The sequence below is a fragment of the Trachypithecus francoisi genome, unplaced genomic scaffold, assembly GCF_009764315.1.
Source record: "Trachypithecus francoisi isolate TF-2019V2 unplaced genomic scaffold, Tfra_2.0 Lachesis_group13, whole genome shotgun sequence".
Taxonomy (NCBI): domain Eukaryota; kingdom Metazoa; phylum Chordata; class Mammalia; order Primates; family Cercopithecidae; genus Trachypithecus; species Trachypithecus francoisi.
This window is the reverse complement of record NW_022681458.1, coordinates 45,542,177-45,562,387: the sequence shown is the minus strand read 5'-3', so window position 1 is coordinate 45,562,387 and position 20,211 is coordinate 45,542,177. Positions and strand designations below refer to the sequence as shown.

Genomic DNA, 20,211 nt, shown 5'->3' with positions numbered 1-20,211 from the left:
AGTATGCCTTGAAAATTGCAACATTACAACATAGATAAAAATAAGTGTTTGTAACTTTGTAAGAACATTTCTTAATTGCAATATTCAAAGAAATAGCCTTTGATAACAGTCCAGCATAGAATACAAACTACAGTACTTAAACATAAAATCACTGAATTTTGTCATCAATATGATGAAAAACTAAAGCAACTGACATTTGAAGTTTTCCTAAGTGGAAAGGTAGTAGATAAATGATTGCTAATGTTTCTGACAAAACAAATACCCATACAGTGCAAAAGATTTCTTTACAAAAAGAAGAATCGATCAGTATCCTTGAAAAGTAGTAAGCCTAGGAATACCATTCTTTTTTATTTTATTTTTTTTGAGACAGAGTCTCGCGCTGTCACCCAGGCTGGAGTGCAGCGGGGCGATCTCCACTCACTGCAACCTCCGCTTCCCGGGTCAAGCAACTCTTCTGCCTCAGCCTCCTGAGTAGCTGGGACTACAGGCACGCGCCACAATGCCCAGCTAATTTTTGTATTTTTAGTAGAGACGGGGGTTTCACCATATTGGTCAGGCTGGTCTCGAACTCCTGACCTCATGATCCGCGCGCCTCGGCCTCCCAAAGTGCTGGGATTACAGGCGTGAGCCACTGCGCCCGGCCAGAATACTATTCTTAACTGACAATCTTACACACAGAAAATGTGAATTACAATACACTATGCATGCAATTTGAGGGCAATTTAAGGATCAAGTGAAAGTGTCATTAACTGATTTCCTTGATTTCTTGTGTCTCTAAAATTAAAACAAAAATATTTTGATAAGTAAATTCTCCCTTATAATTATCAAAGAGCTTTAAAACATGTTAAAATGTTCACTTAACAGCAGTAAAACAGTGCAAGCTTAAAAATAAAATTATCTGACTAGAAACGTCCGCCATAAAAATGCTTGTATCTTCTTCAAATTTATTACTCATATGCTAACACAGCGATTAGTCAAGCCTCCTACTTCCTAAAAACGGATTCTACCTTAACCAAATTGTAATTCACTAATCAATGATCCCAAGATTAACTGCAACCATTCTATCCACACACAAAAAAGGATGGTCTCCAATTACAGAAATTCTACTTTTAAAAAGTCTTGCCAGGTAAGCAAATATATTTCACCTCAATTTTGGATCCCTACTTTAGAAAAAAGTGATCTAAACTGTACAATATGTATCTCAAAAATAAAACATCTATTCATGCCTCCAATTATTAAGATACTAGAAAAAAATTTAATAGAGCATCTGCTCCGAGGAGGAGGATCCGAGGGAGATGAGTGTAAAACTTTTGCACTGCTTCTATGGACCAGTTTTTTTTTTTTTTAAATACACAATCCTACGGGTATACGGTCTAATATTTATAAAATAAGCACTTGTTGAAAATTACTTCTGAGCAGTTCACCATAAAACTAAAAAACAGTGTTATCAATGAGAAAGTAGGTTTATTATATTTTCCTTTAATAAAATTGTGCTGCTGGGTTCAAAAACGCTGCCACTCATTTCTACAGGGCTACGCTGTCTCCGCGCAGACATTCTCATAGACTTGAAAACGTAAAGTGGCCACACGTCACACACGTCAAACGTCCCTGGCAAGGTTCAGCTTACCATTAGCACCACAGATGTAAACATTACATCGACAAAACAATCGGTGAATGTGATACACAGTCCTCATGTATTTAAATATTAGTGAAATCTGATCAGTATTATGGTTTTAAAAACGTATTTTGTTTCTTAACTCCAATTTCCAAATTGATGTCAGAGTGCCTCTAGTCCAGACAGAAACTAATGCCAGCTACCAGCTGCTATAAAGCCTCTTTCAACTTTGTCTCTACTCCCTCGGAGGGAATTCAAATGAAACGCTTTTCCCTACAATAAAACAAAGAGCCTGGGTAAATGTCAAAAATCGTTGGCATCCAGTAGTCGTATAGTTTGAGGATGAGTCGTGCACACTAAGTGGGTTACAAGGCATCAAAGTAAAAATCAGATCGCTGAAAAAATCACGGAAACAGCTGTAGCCCGTCTTGCTCTCTTGCTGGTTTTAAAACACTGTTCCCAAGCAGTAACTGAAAACGTCCCACAAGACGAGCACGAACTTTCTCTAGACTAAAGGCAGCTGGGAACAGGACGCGACCACGAGTTCCATGGGAACGCGCCCCGTACCCACGCCGCAGCTGGGACTCGGGAGAGGCAAGGGTGACCGCGTGGCCGTGCTGTGGAAGGGACCCGCGCGGGCCCGCCACGAAGGCGGCTCTGCCTGGCGCGACCCCGGGCCGGCCGGGTGGAGGGCGCACGGGGACATACGGACACGCACAGACACAGACACGCGCCCGGGCTGAGGAGGGTGGTGGGAGAACCGCCGGTAGTTCCCGGCGCCGAACCACAGGGAACCGGGACTCCAGCCGCAAAGCGGAGAGGCGCCAGCAGCAATCCGCCACCTGAGGGGCGACGGAGTCTGAGCCCCTCTCAGCCAAGCCGGGGATCCGAAGGGACCCTGGACCCCCCGCACCGCCTAAACGCTCCTCGGGTCCTCCTTCCTCACGTTCCAGGTCTCTGCACCGAAGGGGCTGGTTCCGTCGCAGCCCCGAGCCCACCCGCCAATCCCGCAGGACACTGACCGCTCCGGCCGCTGCAGGTTCTCCCGGGACTGCCCCCACGAGGGGGCCGCTGTCCCGCCCCACGCCGGGGGCCGCCACAGGACGAGTTCTCTAGCTCCAGCAGGGCGAGGCGCCAGGGAGCTCCGAACGTGGCAGGACCCACTTTTACTTTTCCAGACAAGGGCCGACGGTTTTGACCTTGCTTTCCGTGAAGTGACTCCCGGCGACGGCAGCGGAGTGGACTACCGAAGCTTGCAGTTGAGGTTTGAAAACTGCAGCCGCGTCTGGAGCATCGGCGTTCGCCAGATCCCTCCCCCTAGGTCGGGAGAGCCAATCGGAGCGCGTGCGGAGGGTGGGTCTGTCACGTGACGGGAGGGGCGGGGGACCAGCCGGGGGCGCGTGTGCTGGGCGGGGCCCGGCGGTGAGAGGGTGCGGCGCCGGGCCGGCCCGAGGCGGGGCGGGGAGGCGCAGCGGCGTGGCGGCGCAGGTGGGGCGCACCGGGGCTGCCGCGAGGGAGGGGCGGAGGGGCGGAGGGCTGGAGCTCCTGCTGGGTGCACTCCTTCCTACCTTCAGAGAGGTCAGTCGAGAGGTGTGAATATCCGGAGACCTGAGAGAAGGAAGCCGGAAAATTCGTCCCAGCTGCCTGCAACTAGTTACCAAACTTCAGTGCCTACCAAAGACCTATTTTCTGACTCTTCCTGGGAATCTTCCTTAGGACCTGAACCTACTATCTAAGTGGAGAACCCAGTTTTCTTCAACTTGGCAGAGGTTCCTCGGAGCGTCAACATCAGTTGGGGATTTATGGAACCTGGACCCCACTGCTAAAGTCTCCTGTCGCGAATGGTGTCCCTTCTGAGGCATTGACTGAAGGCAATGTAGGGAGGGTCCCAATAGGCTGAATAACCGATTTTGCATATATGGTGCCAAGGAAAAAGATGAAAGCCCTTAGCAACGTACTCAAGATCTGTTACCCTTTGAAGACAGTGGAAATTTTCAAAGTTCTGTGCAAGACACAAATGTTTTACATAGATATATAATCCTAGTTTATATGTATAGGATACACACATACTCATACATATATGGGATTAGTTATGTAATCTAGGATTGCTTTCAGAGGACATTTAAGATAATTGCAGAAAGCCCTTCCTTGGGAAAAGATACTGGGAGTGGAGTCGTCCTCTTGCTTTCAAAAGACTTAATGCTCAGTTAACATATAAAGGACAGGTTTTCTTGTTCTATCCCACCAAGCCAAGCAAATTCCTATGAAGCTAGCTGTTTCCCTTTCCCACTGCATTTTCCCCAAGAAAAAGGTATAGAATACATCACAGCCCTTTTTATGAAGTCTGTTTGTTGTTACTTACGTTAACTCATCCCGGTTTAATAATGTCTTGCCCCTAAACCTTGTCAAATGAAGAATATTGCTTCCATCTATCTAATGTCTCGTTGCTAACAATTGGGCTGACTAGAGAAGCCTAAAGTTAGGATGAAAATAAACAAAATGGCACACACTGGAATTAACTTTTCTGGGGTCTAAGAATCCGTAAGCAATGAGACTGTTTCCATCTTTTCTTTCATGAACATAGGTGTTGCATTCAGGAGGTCTCAGCACCAGTACCAAAACTAGTAACTTCATGGTGGTCACAGGATTACATCATTACGGTGGGTTTTGGGGTTGTGTGTTTAACTTTGGACCTCCTTAATTTCAACATTTCATCATTTGCCAGCTTTTGGCAACCTTCTCACACTCACCCCATCCTCCCCGTCACTAATCCAATCCCACATCACTTCACACCTAGACACAGACTTTTCTCTCTCTGGCACCACTGTAAGCCAGTCCTCTTGGTCACAATACCTCTGCTGTAATCAGCCAGCCTCCTAGGGATATTGTCATGTCTTGCATTTTCCTGCTTCTGCCTTAGCTCCAGCTTATCACCATCCTCCTCATCCACACCTGTTCATCAGTTTCTGACTTTAAGAAGGTTACCCTCTTCAGGAATCAGAACTCTGCTGATTCCTACTTTCTCTTCCCAGCCTGATCACCTCTGCCTTATGTTCTTTGGTGCAGGGCTGATAGTTTGTGTTTCTTTTATGACCCTAAATAGGTTGTTAACCCTTGTGCCTGATGTCAGATTTGTTAACTAGGATTTATCACACTATCCCAAGGACATTCAACTGCACTTGGTCTCAGGCACTGTGGTTCAAGTAACAAGGAATTCATGGTGCTGAGGAGGAGACAGTACATCTGTGGCCTTGCAGGAAAATTCAGAAGTCAACACATTCCTCCATCCACCTCATTTACCTAAACTCATTCATAACCATGTCAAAGATTATGTTCTTGCTCTCATTCCCTCGAGTAGGAAATCTCCAGGTGAGCTGATGGTCATTCGGTGGTCATTGCCTCTGACCACACAGTTCATTAAGTTGACCTTCCCTGAATGACACAGTCTGACTATGGATGGTGGTTGTTATGGGCTCAGTTGTGTTCTTTTCCAGTTCATACGTTGAAATTCTAACCCTCAGGAACTCAGAGTATGACTGTATGTGGAGATAGGGCCTTTAAAGAAGTAATTAAGGTAAAACGAGATGAGTGGCCCCTGATCCAAGATGACCAGTGTCCTGATAAGAATAAATTAGGACACATACAACACTAAGGGTCAACCCTGTGAGGACATAACAAAAAGGTGGCCATTTGCAAAGCAAGCAGAGAGGTCTCAGAAGAAACAAGACCTGCTGATATCTTGATCAAGGGCCTCTAGCCTCCAGAACTGTCTGTTAAAGCCGTCCGCTCTGTGGTATTTGTTATGACAGCCTGAGCAAACAAATGCAGTGGTCTTCCCAGATCACTCCAGGTTAGTAATCACACACTGACTAGGAGTGATCCTTCCCAGTCACCGCAAGTGGCTTACCACACGTGGCCAGGGCAGGTGATCCTCTCTGGTGATGGCAAGACACTCACCATATTCTGTCCAGGGAAGGGACCTTCCCCAGTCACACCAAGTCAGTCACCTCATACTGACTACATAATGATCAGGAAAGTGACTCTCACTGATTCCATATTTACTCCCTATAGATACAGAAAAGGAGGGTTTTGCACAGAGATGAAGGCCTCAAACTCAAAACTCTAGCCACTGACACACCCTCCTTCTGAAGAATTTATGTGGAAAAGGCAAAACAAGCTCTACTACCTGTCTAGAACTGAATACACCAGAAACCTGTGGCCAGGCTAAAAGTAGCCAGACACAGGCAAGGCCAACAGCCTCTGAAGGGGTGTGGCTCAACCCCCCACCCAACAGGGGTGCTCACTGAATGGAGACAGGCTCCTCCAAACAGATCCCCTCTCTGGAGGTAGGAATGGTGAGTGTACTCAGATGGAGATGTCACAGTGCATTTACCCATGGTGCCTACAACAAATTGCAATTTTGAAAGCACTGAGAACGAGAGACTCTAAGAGACCTCACATTCCCTGACTCTCTCGAAACACTATTAGCAAAGGTAATTGGGGCATGTTTTGTCTGATGAGAATAATAACTCAGACTGGTACAAGTGTCTTCCTTAAAGGGTGACACAGTTTTCCTCTCCAAAACATTCATGTTCAACTAGGGCCAGTATGCCAATCCAACCACTCACTGCAGTTTATAGTGTATAACCTGTCCTGTAAAAGCTACCCAGAAGAAATGCCACGCACATTGGCTAATGTTCTAGTAGTCATATTTTTAAAAGTAAACAGATAAAATTAATTTTAACATTTTATTTAACCCAATATTTCTAAAACATTGTCATTTCGACATGTAATCAACATAATTATTGAGACTTTATTTTAAAATATTTATAGTAAAATAAAAATTATTTTACCTCCTTTTTTAATATTGTCTTAAATTTGGTGTGTATTTTATACTTACAGCATGTCTCAATTCGCATGCCAAATTTTCATCAGAAACACTTAATCTGTATTTAGATTTCACAATATTTACTGTTGCAAAAAGCAGATTCACATTCCTAAGTTGTTTTGAACATAGTTAAGTTTTTCACACCAGGTGCAGTGGCTCATGTCTGTAATCCTAGCACTTTGGGGGTCCAAGGCAGGTGGATCATTTGAGGTCAGGAGTTCAAGACCAGCCTGGCCAACATGGTGAAACCCCATCTCTACTAAAAATACAAAAATTAGCCAGGCATGTTGACAGCTTCCTATGATCCCAGCAACTTGGTAGGCTGAGGCAGGAGAATCACTTGAACACAGGAGGCAGAGGTTGCAGTCGGCCGAGATCGTGTGCCACTGCACTCCAGCTTGGGCGACAAAGCAAGACTCTGTCTCAAAAATAAACAAAGTTTTTCAATAACTAAATAGAATATCAGTTTCTTACTCTAAATTTAATGACAATGAAATAAAATTGAAAATTTAGTCATGTTAGCCACATCTCAAGTGTTCCATGGCCACGTGTGGCTACTAAGTTAGGCAGTGTAGGTCTAAAGGGCTAGAAACGTGCCTTCTAATTGTGTCTAAATTTCCAGTGCTAGAGACAATCAGAGCAGTCTAGAGCTAGAAAAGTTCTTGCAGTTCAGTAACCCAACTCCCTTGTTTTAGAAGGGAAGAAACCTACAATGAGAGAAGTTGAGGGACTTGCAAAAGATCACACACCTAAACTAAGTGGTGCATATCCGAACAATAATTTAGGTCTCCTGACTCTTAATCCTAAGATATTATTTAAGCCTCTTCATATCAGACATACTTCAGGATAAAGTAATTTTTAAATTTATCTGAATCATCACTCCGATGATACAGGCAAGAGAAAGCAAACCTGTATCCCAACTGCATTCTCATAACCTGATAAAAGCACACCCTACAATATTTAAGGCACCCTTCTTCCACTCTGTCTTGGGGTCCATGTGGTTTCATCTGTCAGCCCTCTTACCTCAATGCGTCACCGCTTCCTCTCTTTGGAGCCACCTGGCCGAACATCGCTGCCACCCGCCCCCAGAGCATCCGGCCACATTTTTCTGTCTGCAGTTTTCCTCTCCCAGCTGTCTACCACACTTTGTTTAAGGTTGTGCTTCAGAGAATCCTTTATATTTGCAAACCAAAATATTCAGTAGAAACTACAGCAAAGTTGTAGAAGAGCTGCTATGCTCCAGCCACAAACACACCAGGCTCTAAAGTTCTACTTCATGAGAAGCTGTGAGAGAGAAAGAGAAGATATATGTGTGGTTAAGTGTGTGACATCACACAGCTCTGCCTTCAAGTCCCAGTTCTGCCCATTCCTTGTTGTGTGACTTTGGGCAATCCTCAGTTTTCTCATCTGTAAAATGGGGATAATAATAATAGCTACCTCCATGAGATTGAAATGGGATAATGCATACTAAGAACAGTGCCTAACAAGAGTAAACCCTTGGTTCCATTCCTATAAGCTATTATTATTTACCAGTGGTTTGCCAGCTCCCCATGTGCACTACTGCACCCTGTGACTAGTAAGATGCTCAAGACATTGTGGGTCCTATGTAAATATTTGTCAAATGGCTTTATAAGATACTTTTGATTTTCCTCAAATCTTATGGTTGATGCTAGTAGCGATCATTGGGGGAAAAAGTCACTGGAAAGGAAAGGGGAGAGGGAGGTGACTGCTTTTCCTTTCAGTATCTATCTGGTGGCGACACCCAAGTTCAGAATAAAGCTCTAAGGTCAACAAATGGTGGCGTCCAAGGACCTGTGTGAGATAAAGAAATTAGTCACCAGTGTTTAAAGGAAATAGATATCAAGTGGTGCAAAGAAATAAATATAGGGTATAAATATAGGGTGTAAATAGAGGGTGCCATCTATTTGATTTGAGTAGATAATGCCTGCGAGCTCTCCCTAATAAATCTCTTCCCTTTTCACTTTGCTAAGAAACTTCCTCTACCAACTGCATATACCATGAATGACAACCTGCTATCACATTCTCCAGGGTACACGGCAGGTACCCTTCCAGAAACCCTTTACTGAGTGAGTCTTCTTACAGCAGGCAGTAGCAGATATAGATAAGGCAGAACCAACTTTTAATCCCCAGCAACTCCCTTGTTAGGAGTGGTCTCTGTGTCAGCTGGTGTAAGGTGATAGCATGAACATTGAGAAGGCCAATCTACTCTGAAAGTTGAGCCATTTTGTGGCATAAAAGCATTAGTAATGTGGGAAATGGTACTATTCCTGATTATCACAGCATTTCTAACATTGAGAATATTCAAAGATTCTTGAGTCTTTTTAGTAGTTGGCCTTTCCTTTAGATTTATAGAGCAGCATTTCATGGCTTCACTTTTTACCGAAGAAGCAGTAAGTTCAGAGCTGTTCAGAACCTTTAAAAGGTCACAGATTATGAGAGAATGGTTCTGTAATTTACCAGCTGTGAGATCTTGAGCAGGTTAGAAAATCTCTATGCCTCTGTTTTTCATCTGTAAAATGGAGATAATATACTTGTCTCATAGTGTACATGGCAACAACAGTTCATAAATAATGAGACTGGCACTGTTCTAAATGTGTTGCTTATGTTAATTCATCTAATCCTCACATCCTCCTATGAGTTACAGTGCTATACTTTCCTCCTTTAAAGATAAGAAAACTGGCCGGGCCTGGTGGCTCACGCCTGTAATCCCAGCACTTTTGGAGGCTGAGGCGGGTGGATCACAAGGTCAGGAGATCGAGACCATCCTGGCTAATACGGTGAAACTCCATCCCTAGTAAAAATACAACAACAACAACAAAAAAAATTAGCCGGAAGTGGTGGCGGGCACCTGTAGTCCCAGCTACTTGGGAGGCTGAGGCAGGAGAATGGTGTGAACCTGGGAGGCAGAGCTTGCAGTGAGCTGAGATTGTGCCACTACACTCCAGCCTGGGCGACAGAGTGAGATTCCATCTCAAAAAAAAAAAAAAAAAAAAAAAGATAAGAAAACTAAGGGACATGGAAGTTAGATACTTGCTTGCAGTCATCCAAGCAGTAATGAGTAGAGCCAGGATTCAAGTCCATCCTCTACTACACAGGTTTTTTGTTTTTTTTGGAGACAGAGTCTCACTCTGTCACCCAGGCTGGAGTGCAGTGGCATGATCTCAGCTCACTGCAACCTCTGCCCCCCAGGCTCAAGTGATTCTCATGCCTCAGCCTCCTGAGTAGCTGGGACTACAGGCATGGGCTCCACACCCAGCTAATTTTGTGTGTGTGTGTGGAGACAGGGTTTCGCCATTTGCCCAGGCTGGCCTCGAACTCCTGAGCTCAGGCAATCCACCTTCCTCCAGCATCCCAAAGTGTCAGGATTACAGGCGTAAGCCACCGCACTCAGCCTACACAAACTTTTACTGTGGATATTTAATAACTAGCTACTAACAAAAGAGCACACCTTCTTGGGTGTTTTATTCATCTAGTTCCTGACGTCCTTGTTCTTTTCAGCCTTTTGTTTCTTCTCATATCCACCATTCCAAAATTGCTTTATTGTTAAAATAACTTTACAAGTATATAAGACATGCAAAGAAAGAGGGCTAAAATGATCCCTATGTAATGGATCAGAGTTAGAGGCATCTGGTTGAAACTCCTGTTTAGCTTAATATAGATACAGATATTTACATATAGAAATATTTGTAGGTTATGTATATATACATAGGTTTATATACACATGTATAGCTCCTTGCTCTGTCAGCTGAGGGTGCCTAAAAAGTAATGACACCTCAGAAACAACAGCATACTTAGCACTCTAATATCATTCTCCAAGAAAAGGAATCAAAGCTCTTTGGAGAAATGGCTGCTTCTATGACTGAGGATGGAAATATACAGATGGGCCTGAAGTATCTTGTAGACCAGAAAGAAGGAAGTGCAAGCAAACACCACCATGCAATTATGGGGGCATTCAAAGGGAAGGGACCCAAAAGCCAACTACAGGAGCTCACAATTGCCAAAGCTAGGACAATTTGAGCAACACAAGAAATAAAGCAGTAGTAGACTATAACCCAAAGTATAAAATAAATATCTATGAATTCATACTGATATAAATAAATGGTTGAAAGAATAGACAAATCTTCCATACAGAAGAAATATGAATAATTTATGCAGATACTCCTCCCTCAAGTCGGTGGAGCATAACTCCCCACTCCTTAAGTGTGGGCTGCCCGATAGTGACTTTCTTCCAAAGACTGAAATATAGGAAGAGATGGGGAGAAAGGAACTTTAGGGTGGAGAAACCTGATGAAACCCACCTCAAACCAGATGATCAAGGTTAAGGTCAGTAGTCATAAGTCATAAGTCATGATGTTGTGTACCCTTAATATAACGTGATAAGAATGATACTTTGCCTGTGTAGTCTTCCTCCTAAAAACCCATAACCCCAGTGCAACCATGAGAAAATCATTCGGCAAATCCCAGTTGAGGAACATTCTATAAAATGCCTGACCTATACTCGTCAAAACTGTCAAGGCCATCCAAAACAAGGGAAGTCTGAGAAATAGTTACAGCCAAGAGGGACCTGAGGAGATGCTATGACTGAGTGTAGTGGTATCCTGGGTGGGAACCTGGAATAGAAAAATGATGTTAGGCAAAAACTAAGGAAATCTTTATTTAATAATAATGTATTAATATTGGTTTATCAGTTGCGACAAATGCACCCTTGCTAATGTAAGATCCTATAATAAAAAGGGAAATTGGTTGGGTATGAATCTAAAACTGTTCTAAAATGAAAGGCTTTGTTTAGAAAAATGAATGAGTCTGCTATTGCTTCAAATATTCAAATTTAGAGAATGTAGAACTAATCAAATAATCAAAATATAGCCCTGCTATTATTTTTGCAATCTGTTCAGAACACCGTCGTGTTAGTAATTTGATGCAGGTTTAATCCAATATCAATCTCCAATCAAGATTTCCAAGTCAGATAAAAGTATATGCAATAGGAATCCAGAAAAAGATCCAGAAAATTGTGTTTTGATATCATGTATATCATCTGATTTTAATCACAAAGTGAATCTTTCATGTAGCATGTTGCCCAGACTGGTCTTGAACTCCTAAGCTTACTTGATCTGCCTGTCTCGGCCTCCCAAAGTGCTGGGATTACAGGCATGAGCCACTGTGTTTGGCCTCTCCTTTAATTTCTAATATGGTAAGTATTGACCGTATTAACCGTGTCCTATGGACCATACTTACTAGATTATCATATTTACTGTATTTACCATTACTTACCTACAAAGATATAACCTGCATCAACCAAAACTCTTTGAGGTCCTGAGTAATATTTGAGTGTAGAAAGTTTGAGAACCAAACAGCTTGAGAACTGCTATTCTCATCATAGTGACCAGTTTGCTCTTTCAAGACTGGGACATTTGTTACTCTATGGCCACCCTGAACTTAGAGAATTCCTCACCTTTTTAGTCCATGACAGTGTAAGTGACAAATATATTCCTTGCAGCTTGGGAGGAACAATTACCTTAGGTTCTATCAACCAATCACACATACGCACTTGAACCTTTGAATCTGGCGCTAGTAAGTCTGGGCCATGAAGAACGCTGAGACGGAAGGAGGGGTAGCAGAGCGAGCAGGCCCTGGAACCAGCAGGTCTAGTGGCATCTCCAGTGTCCACGGCACAAGCTGCAGTGTAGAATTCTAAATTTGAGCAATAGTGTCATCATCTTCCCCTAAACAATCCACAGACATGACTTTGGATGTTTTTCCTAGTTATCTTGTCCTGACTTTGGTTCTCCAGCCTGGATCTCCTTTCTATGAACTACTCAGTATATTTAAATACATTCTTTTTCAGCTTCAGATATCCAGAGATGTTTAGTTGCTTGCAATTAAGAACTCTGACTGGTCCTATGAAAAACTGATTCTTAGTTAGCTTCTATGGTTATATATTTTGACCACTTTTACATTAATCAGCCTTTCTGAAATTCTACAAATAAACCATGGCTAACCAAAATGAAAAGAAAGCAAAATAAATGTACCCTTTGTTTTATCTGCCATAGAAAACAAACAACAGCCAGGCACGGTGGCTCATGCCTGTAATCCCAGCACGTTGAGAGGCTGAGGCAGGAGGATCACTTGAGGCCAGGAGTTTGAGACTAGCCTGGGCAGCATCGCGAAACTCTGTCTCTACAAAATAAATAAATAATAAATAAATAAATAAATAAATAAATAAATAAATAAGGTAGGCATGGTGGCATGCGCCTGTAGTCCTAGCTACTCAGGAGGCTGAAGAAGGGGGACTGCTTGAGCTCTGGGGTTCAAAGTTGCAGTGAGCTATAGTTGTGCCGTTGCACTCCAGCCTGGGCAACTGTTTTAAAAAAAAGAAAAAAGAAGAAAACAAACAACAACACAAATAAATTAAGACATCTAGCGTTTTGAAAGATGAAAAAAAATGTTGGCATTCTACTCTGGCTATAAACTTTTACTTAGACTTTGGAATTGTGATCCAACTTTCAACAAGCAGAGTGTAAGATTTTCATTGTATTACTTCCCAGCTATGCAATTTCTATAAAATGGTCAAGAGACTCTGAAGAGAATGCCTGGTGACGCCATGCCATGTGCTTAGTTCATTATAAATCATTTCAAGTACCTCCAGCCTCTCTGAGCCAATCAAAACAGAAATGTTCTAATGCATTTGAGAGAATCTTGTTTTATAGAGTGCTTAAGAGAGGCATGAAAAGCATACTAGATTTCAAATGTACCAAATTATCCAGAAAGGATTTTGGAACTGGTTCCTATTAGGTTACTTTCATTATTATTTAATACGACATATAAAATATAACACTTTTCTGTTTGAGCTGCTAGTGCCTGGAATGGTTCTGCCTTCTACAATTTCGCAAGCAAATTTTAACACATTTCTATTCTAGTCTAGTTACTACCTTATTGCTAGACATCAAAGGTGAAAAGTGTGCAGGTCAGTTGGGCCCTTCAGATCTTTCCATTTCATGCTAACTCAAATTATTAGGGACTTAAATTAATTTTGACTAGAAAAAGCATCTTCTTCTACAATTGAAATACTACCACAGATGAAGGATTCTTTGAAGCAGCGTCTTGAAATAATTTAGGGAAAACATATAAGGAGATCAACCCATTGCTATTTCCTCTCATCTCCAATTTCCACAGTTAACTTCTCAGGAGAAAGGCTTGTGTACAGTAGAAATCCATAGACAAGCATAAGTTGGTACACCCCACCTTGAGAAATTTAAAAACTGGCACATGGAATGACCAATGTTAACCTATTTCTTGCAAGCTTAAACTATGGACACACCTTTTTAAATTTGAGATTTTTGAGCACTTGACAGATGATTATCTTGGTCTACTTGAGAGAAGTTCCATCGGCATAAAATCACTTGTCTTTGTTTCTTCCTGTCTCTCACCCAGGCCTTTTTTGTTTTCTCTTCCTGCTAAGAACAGGAAATTGCAGAAATAAAGATTTGATCAGTTCCCATTAATTCAGTGAACTTTGTTTCGTTTAACCTACGCTAACAGCACATTTATAATTTGCTCAAATCATACAAATTATCAGAATAGGCTAGTTTTGTATATAATTATCTCAATCACCAGTCCTCGCGTTCTTCTTCTCATTAAGCCTGTCTCTGAGGAGGCTGTCCGTTCACAGTAAAAATAGGCAATACCTTTGAGACACTTTCTGTTACTCATTGACCTAGAAAAATCCCCTGCTAGGAGCTCAGTCCTCAGCAGGTCTGAAAGCTTCTGGGTCAATCACACATGCTGAATGTGGCACAGGATATATTAATATTAATAACACTTGATGTCTATACAGCATTTTAGTCAATATAGAGCTTTCACATGCAATGACTTATCTGAGCCTCAACAGTCTGGGGATTACTGTTAGCAAAGCCAGTGTTATCCCAATCTACAGATGAGAACAGAGGTCATGAGAGTGACTCGTCCATCAGAGGTCAGGGCTCTGTCTAGGGCTGAAGACTGTGAGCCCTTCTGGGCGACTCCTAACAGGGAAGACTCTCCAGAGAGCACACTTACCTGAGACGTACTTTCTCTTTTCACTCACCCCACCCCTTGTCTGAAGCATTATAGGAGCCCTGTGACAGACCAGCTGTGAACAATGCAGAAGAAAGGGAAACATAATTTGTCTGGAGAACCCAAAGTCCAGATGGCAAGCCAGACCGAGCCCCACGACTGTCTTACCTGCAGGTGTGTGCAGCACCAGAAGCCCCAAAACAGTGTTCACATCTCCCCACCTGGCTGGGCCGCACTCACTCCCTGCTGCGGCCCAAATTGCCGGAGGAGGTTTCACGTGGGCATTTAGGAAAATTAAGAATGATTTATCCCTAAAGTCATAAGATTTAGCACAGAACTAAGAATTGCAAGCCAAGAGCTAAGGTTAGAGGAAGATATTTAAGAGAAAGAAATGTACTTGCTGTTTTTAAAAGCTGACATTTCTGTAGTAAGAATGAAGAACTAAGAGTACAAATAATTGTTTTTACAGTGAAATGACACAGAGGAATGTTCTAAGTAAAGCGGGGCAATACATTTATATGTAAGATGCAATGTGTTCATCATTTTATTTAATTCTTGGAACACAACCTTGAATCGTTATTCTCACTTCTCAGATGAGGAAACTCAGGCTTACAGAGTTTGAGTGACTTACTCAAGGCCATATAGGGAGTGAGTGAAGACAAAATTGGAATTCAGACTACAAATCCCATTTCTTTTCAGGATGATACTGCACTACAATCTAAGTACAGCTTACCTGTTCTCATTTTTATTTTCCATTATGTCCCATCTCTGTAACTCATTATTCAAATTAGTTTATATTATTATAGTGGGAACCTACTTATCTGGTTGTCTAACTTCTAAGGAACAGGAACTAGGCCAAAACTCTTCTGAGAAACATAATAGATGTTACAGCGTTCACATGTGAGAAGATTCTCCTTGGCAGCCATTCTGTCTTTCAAGTATACTCTGTAATTATTTTGGATGTTTATAGGATTGCAATGATAGGATACTGCAGGAGCTTTCCCTCTGATCTTCCAATGACTGGCTGCTTTTCCATCTTCAGTTCTCACCTTAAATGTTACATCCTCTGAGAGGCTTTCTCCGTCCCTTGCTGCTCCCTGTTCTTTATAGCACTTTTTATAACAATTGGTAATTATGGACTTGTTTGTTTATTGCCTGTCTTCCCCATAACACTGTAAACTCCCCAAAGGCAAGAAACATGGCTGCTTTATTCAGCAGTGTTTCCCGGCACTTATGGTACCTGGCACAAAGTAGCCACTCAGTAAGTGTTCATGGGATGGATGGACAAATGGACCTGCGGAAATAGGTGGTTTGGTTGTCTGACCTAGGGAAGGCTGGATTATGTTTTGAGCTAGGGTAGCTCAATCACCCTTTCCATACAAATAACCTTTAGATTTGGTGGCCTCCCAAAGACAATAGACAGGAACTATAAAGCCAGTCCACTGGGACAGGAGGAGGAAGGAAAGTAACGTCTACCGAGCTCTTAACAAGTACAAAACAATGAACTATTAAAAGTAATGGTGGCTGGACGTGGTGGCTCAGTGGTGGCTCACGCCTGTAATCCCAGCACTTTGGGAGGTTGAAGCAGGTGGATCACAAGGTCAGAAGTTTAAGACCTGCCTGGCCAAGATGGTGAAACCCTGTCTTTACTAAAAATACAAAAGTTAGCCAGGTGCAGTGGCAGGTGCTTGTAATCCCAGCTACTTGGGAGGCTGAGGCAGGAGAATCACTTGAAACTCAGGTGGCAGAGGTTGCAGTGAGCCGAGATCGCGCCACTGCACTCCAGCCTGGGTGATAGAGTGAGATTCCATCTCAAAAAAAAAAAAAGAAGTAATGGCAAAACCCGCAATTACTCTTGCACCAACCTAATAGCTATACATGGACTTATTTAACATAAAAAGCACTGCAGGAGAAAGAAATCAACCCCATTTTACAAATGAAAAAAGTGAGACTTACACTGGTGAGGTTGCCCAAGGTCACCCAGCAAAGTAGCAGAACCAGGATATGAAGTGCAGAACCAGGATATGAAGTTAATCTGTCACTTTGAAGACCATACTTTTTTTTTTTTTTTTTAGTAAAGCAAATTTTGGCCAGGCACAATGACTCATGCCTGTAATCTCAGAACTTGGGGAGGCCAAGGTGAGAGGATCGCTTGAGCTCAGGAGTTCAAGACCAGTGTAGGTAACATGGCGAAAACCCCATCTCTACAAAAAATACAAAAATTAACTGGGCATGGAGGTGTACCTGTAGTCCCAGCTACTCAGGAGGCAGAGTTGAGAGGATCACTTGAGCCCAGGAGGTCAAGGCTACAGTGAGCCATGATCATACCACTGTACTCCAGCATGGGTGACAGAGTGAGATCCTGTCTCAAAAAGAAGCAAATTTACTTTAAAACATGTTTTTCTTTTTTTATTGACCCACAACTTACATACAAGAAGTGCTTATATTTTAAGTGTGCAGTTGATAACAAATATGTATACACCCTTGTACCACCACCCAGATCAAGAAATAGTACATTTCTAACTACGGAGAAGTCCTCCCCAATTCCAGTGTCTCCATGGTAAGCACAGTTTTGATTTCTATCATCACCGGCTCCTGTTGCCTGTTTTTAAAGTTCACATGATGGAACCTTAACAGTATGCCCTCTTTGTGTTAGGACTCTTTTTTTTTTTTTTTTTTTTTTTTTAGACAGAGTCTCACTGTGTCACCCAGGCTGAAGTGCAGTGGTGCTATCTCAGCTCACTGCAAGCTCCGCCTCCTGGGTTCAAGCAATTCACCTGCTTCAGCCTCCTAAGTAGCTGGGACTACAGAAGCCCACCACCATGCCCAGCTTTTTTAAAATTTAATTTTATATAATTTTTTGTATTTTTAGTAGAGACGGGGTTTCACTATGTTGGCCAGGCTGGTCTTGAACTCCTAACCTCATGATCCGCCTGCCTCAGCCTCCCAAAGTGCTGGGATTACAGGCGTGAGCCACTGTGCCCGGCTGTGTTAGGACTCTTTTGTCTGTGGATTCATCTATGTTGTTGCTTGCAGCAGCAATTGATCTTTTTCATCGCCGAGTTATATTACCGTGAATTACTATAATCACAATCTGTTCTACTATTGACAGACATTTGCATTGTTTTCAGTTTTATTAATAAAGTGCTATGAAAGTTCTTGAACATTTGTTTTGGTGGACATAAGCACTCATTTCGGTTGGGTACACACTCGGAAACTGGACTTGCTAGTTATGGTGTGCATATATTTGGCTGTAGTTGATGCTGCTAAACAGTTTATCAAAGTGATTACATCAATTTACACTCCTACCAGTCATGCAGAGAATTCTCATTGCTCCATATCTTTGACAGGTGTTACTATCATCAGTTCTTTTCATTTGAGTTGCTCTGGTGAAGGCAAGCCATGCTTTTATAAACTATGAATGGCACCTTAGAATGAGTTAAAAGCCCTCAGAAAAGGAAAGACCAAGAGTTTGCTTCTGGGTCTTACATGAATCTGACTTGATACTACTCCCTGGTCTCAATAAAATGAGGCTTACATTTCTGGCCACCTACTAGGTGAAGGGGAGTCTCCCCAAAGAATAGAAACAGACTAACAACTGGCTCACAAATGCGATTAAGGCAAATAGAGAAATGGGTCAGAGCCAAGGGCAAGACTCTCACCTCTATGGTCAGAACCACAGAGACCGCCAACAGAGGGGTGAATAAAGCCTCGTCAAAGTCAGTCCACCTTTTGAACTGGACTATTAGAGCAGAACTAGTTTGAACTTAGTAAGGAAGTGCCTGCTTCATGTAGAGGGTCAGACAACTGTCACTATAGTTATTGTATTTTGAGCACTTTGTATGTGCTACACACAGTGCTTTTCGCTTTATAGAATGTAATAGTTAGGACCGTTGGGTTGTAAATAACAGAATCCAACCTAATTTTTAAAATATTTATTTTTATTTTAAATTCCAGGGTACATGTGCAAGATGTGCAGGTTTGTTACATAGGTAGACATGTGGCATAGTGGTTTGCTACACCTATCAATCCATCACCCAGGTATTAAGCCCAACATGCATCAGCTGTTTTTCCTAATGCTCACCCTTCCCCGACCCTACCTCCTGACAGGCCCCAATGTGTGTTATTCCCCTCCCTATGTCCATGTGTTCTCATTATTCAGCTCCCACTTATAAGTAAGAACATGTGGTGTTAAGTTTTTTGTCCCTGCATTAGTTTGCTGAGGATAATGGCTTCCAGGTCCATCCATGTCCCTGTAAAGGACATGATCTCATTCTTTTTTTATGGCTGCATAGTATTCCATGGTGTATATGAACCACATTTTTCTTATCCAGTCTATCATTGATGAACATTTGGGTTGATTCCATGTTTTTGCTATTGTGAATAGTGCTGCAATGAACATATGCATGCATTTATCTTTGTAACAGAATGATTTACACTCCTTTGGGTATATACCCAGTAATGGGATGGCTGGGTCAAATGGTATTTCTGGCTCTAGATCTTTGAGGAATCACCACACCATCTTCCACAATGGTTGAACTAATTTACACCCCCACCAACAGTGTAAAAGCGTTACTAGTTCTCCACAACTTTGCCAGCTTCTCTTGTTTCTTGACTTTTTAATAATTGCCATTCTGACTGGCATGAGATGGTATCTCACTGTAGTTTTGATTTGCATTTCTCTAATGATCAGTGATGTTGAGCTTTTTTTCATGTTCGTTGGCTGCATGAATGTCTTCTTTTGAGAAGTGTCTGCTCATGTCCTTTGCCTACATTTTAATGGGGTTGATTTTTTCTTGTAAATTTGTTTAAGTTCCTTGTAGATTCTGGATATTAGACCCTTGTCAGATGGATAGATTGCAAAAATTTTCTCCAACTCTGGACCAACCTGATTATTAATAAAGGTTAATTTACTTAAAGGACAGCTATTCTGAGATTCTCCTTCTCTTTATATAAATGTGATAAAATTTATTCCTTGTTATGCAATAATGATGGGGGGATGATAATTGCTGCTTGTTATTGGTAAATGTTGCTTTTAACTATACGTATAGTTTGTAACACTAGGCCATTCCCCTGTTCCCACCAATCAATATTTTTCTTTTGAAGTGTGTGTGGGGCTGAATTTTGCTGCTACATGGCAAGCAGGTGAGAAAGTTACTGTTTCACACTGTTCTCTAATACATGTGCACTTTCATCCTGTATCCAAGAATAGCCCTCAGGTTCTTGTCAGCAACATCCTCTCTATTCATGTAGTCAAAGGTTAGGTGAGTTTGTGTATCTGATTTCTCAGCATATCACTAATTTAAGGCAGCAAAGTAGAGAATGGGGAGGGGCTACTTGAGTCAAAATGAAGCCAAAATGAAATTTTAGTGAACCAGAAAGGAGAATTAGAAAGGTATTAATGGTAAAGCATAGGCTGGACCATTTAATTGAGGGATAAAACAGTTGAATATCAACCCAACAATTTACAGCATAATATTGTTTGTTGTCTATAAGGGTGACCCTAAGTCATCAACAAATACATTTTCTCTAGTGTGTCCTATTTAAGATCACAGAAATTTGTATATCTTTTAAAAGATGCCTGTAAGAAGAGTTAAAATGTTTAGGTTTTTCACACTTAGAGAGTTATAATAAG

The 20,211-nt window shown here is 42.0% G+C and overlaps 1 protein-coding gene across 4 annotated transcripts in view; it reads right to left on the bottom strand.

Moving 5' to 3' along the window:
- STK17B (serine/threonine kinase 17b) overlaps window positions 1-7,799 on the bottom strand; it is a 42,499-nt gene extending 34,700 nt beyond the window's left edge. For 2 of the 4 annotated variants that reach the window (XM_033230787.1, XM_033230789.1), the window contains exon 1: window positions 2,638-2,901. The gene's annotated coding sequence lies outside the window, so the exon portion shown is untranslated. Of the gene's footprint in view, window positions 1-2,637; window positions 2,925-7,526 lie in introns of those variants that run through there. The other 2 variants (XM_033230790.1, XM_033230788.1) reach the window with 2 other exon arrangements.
- Between the last annotated feature and the right edge of the window lie 12,412 nt (window positions 7,800-20,211).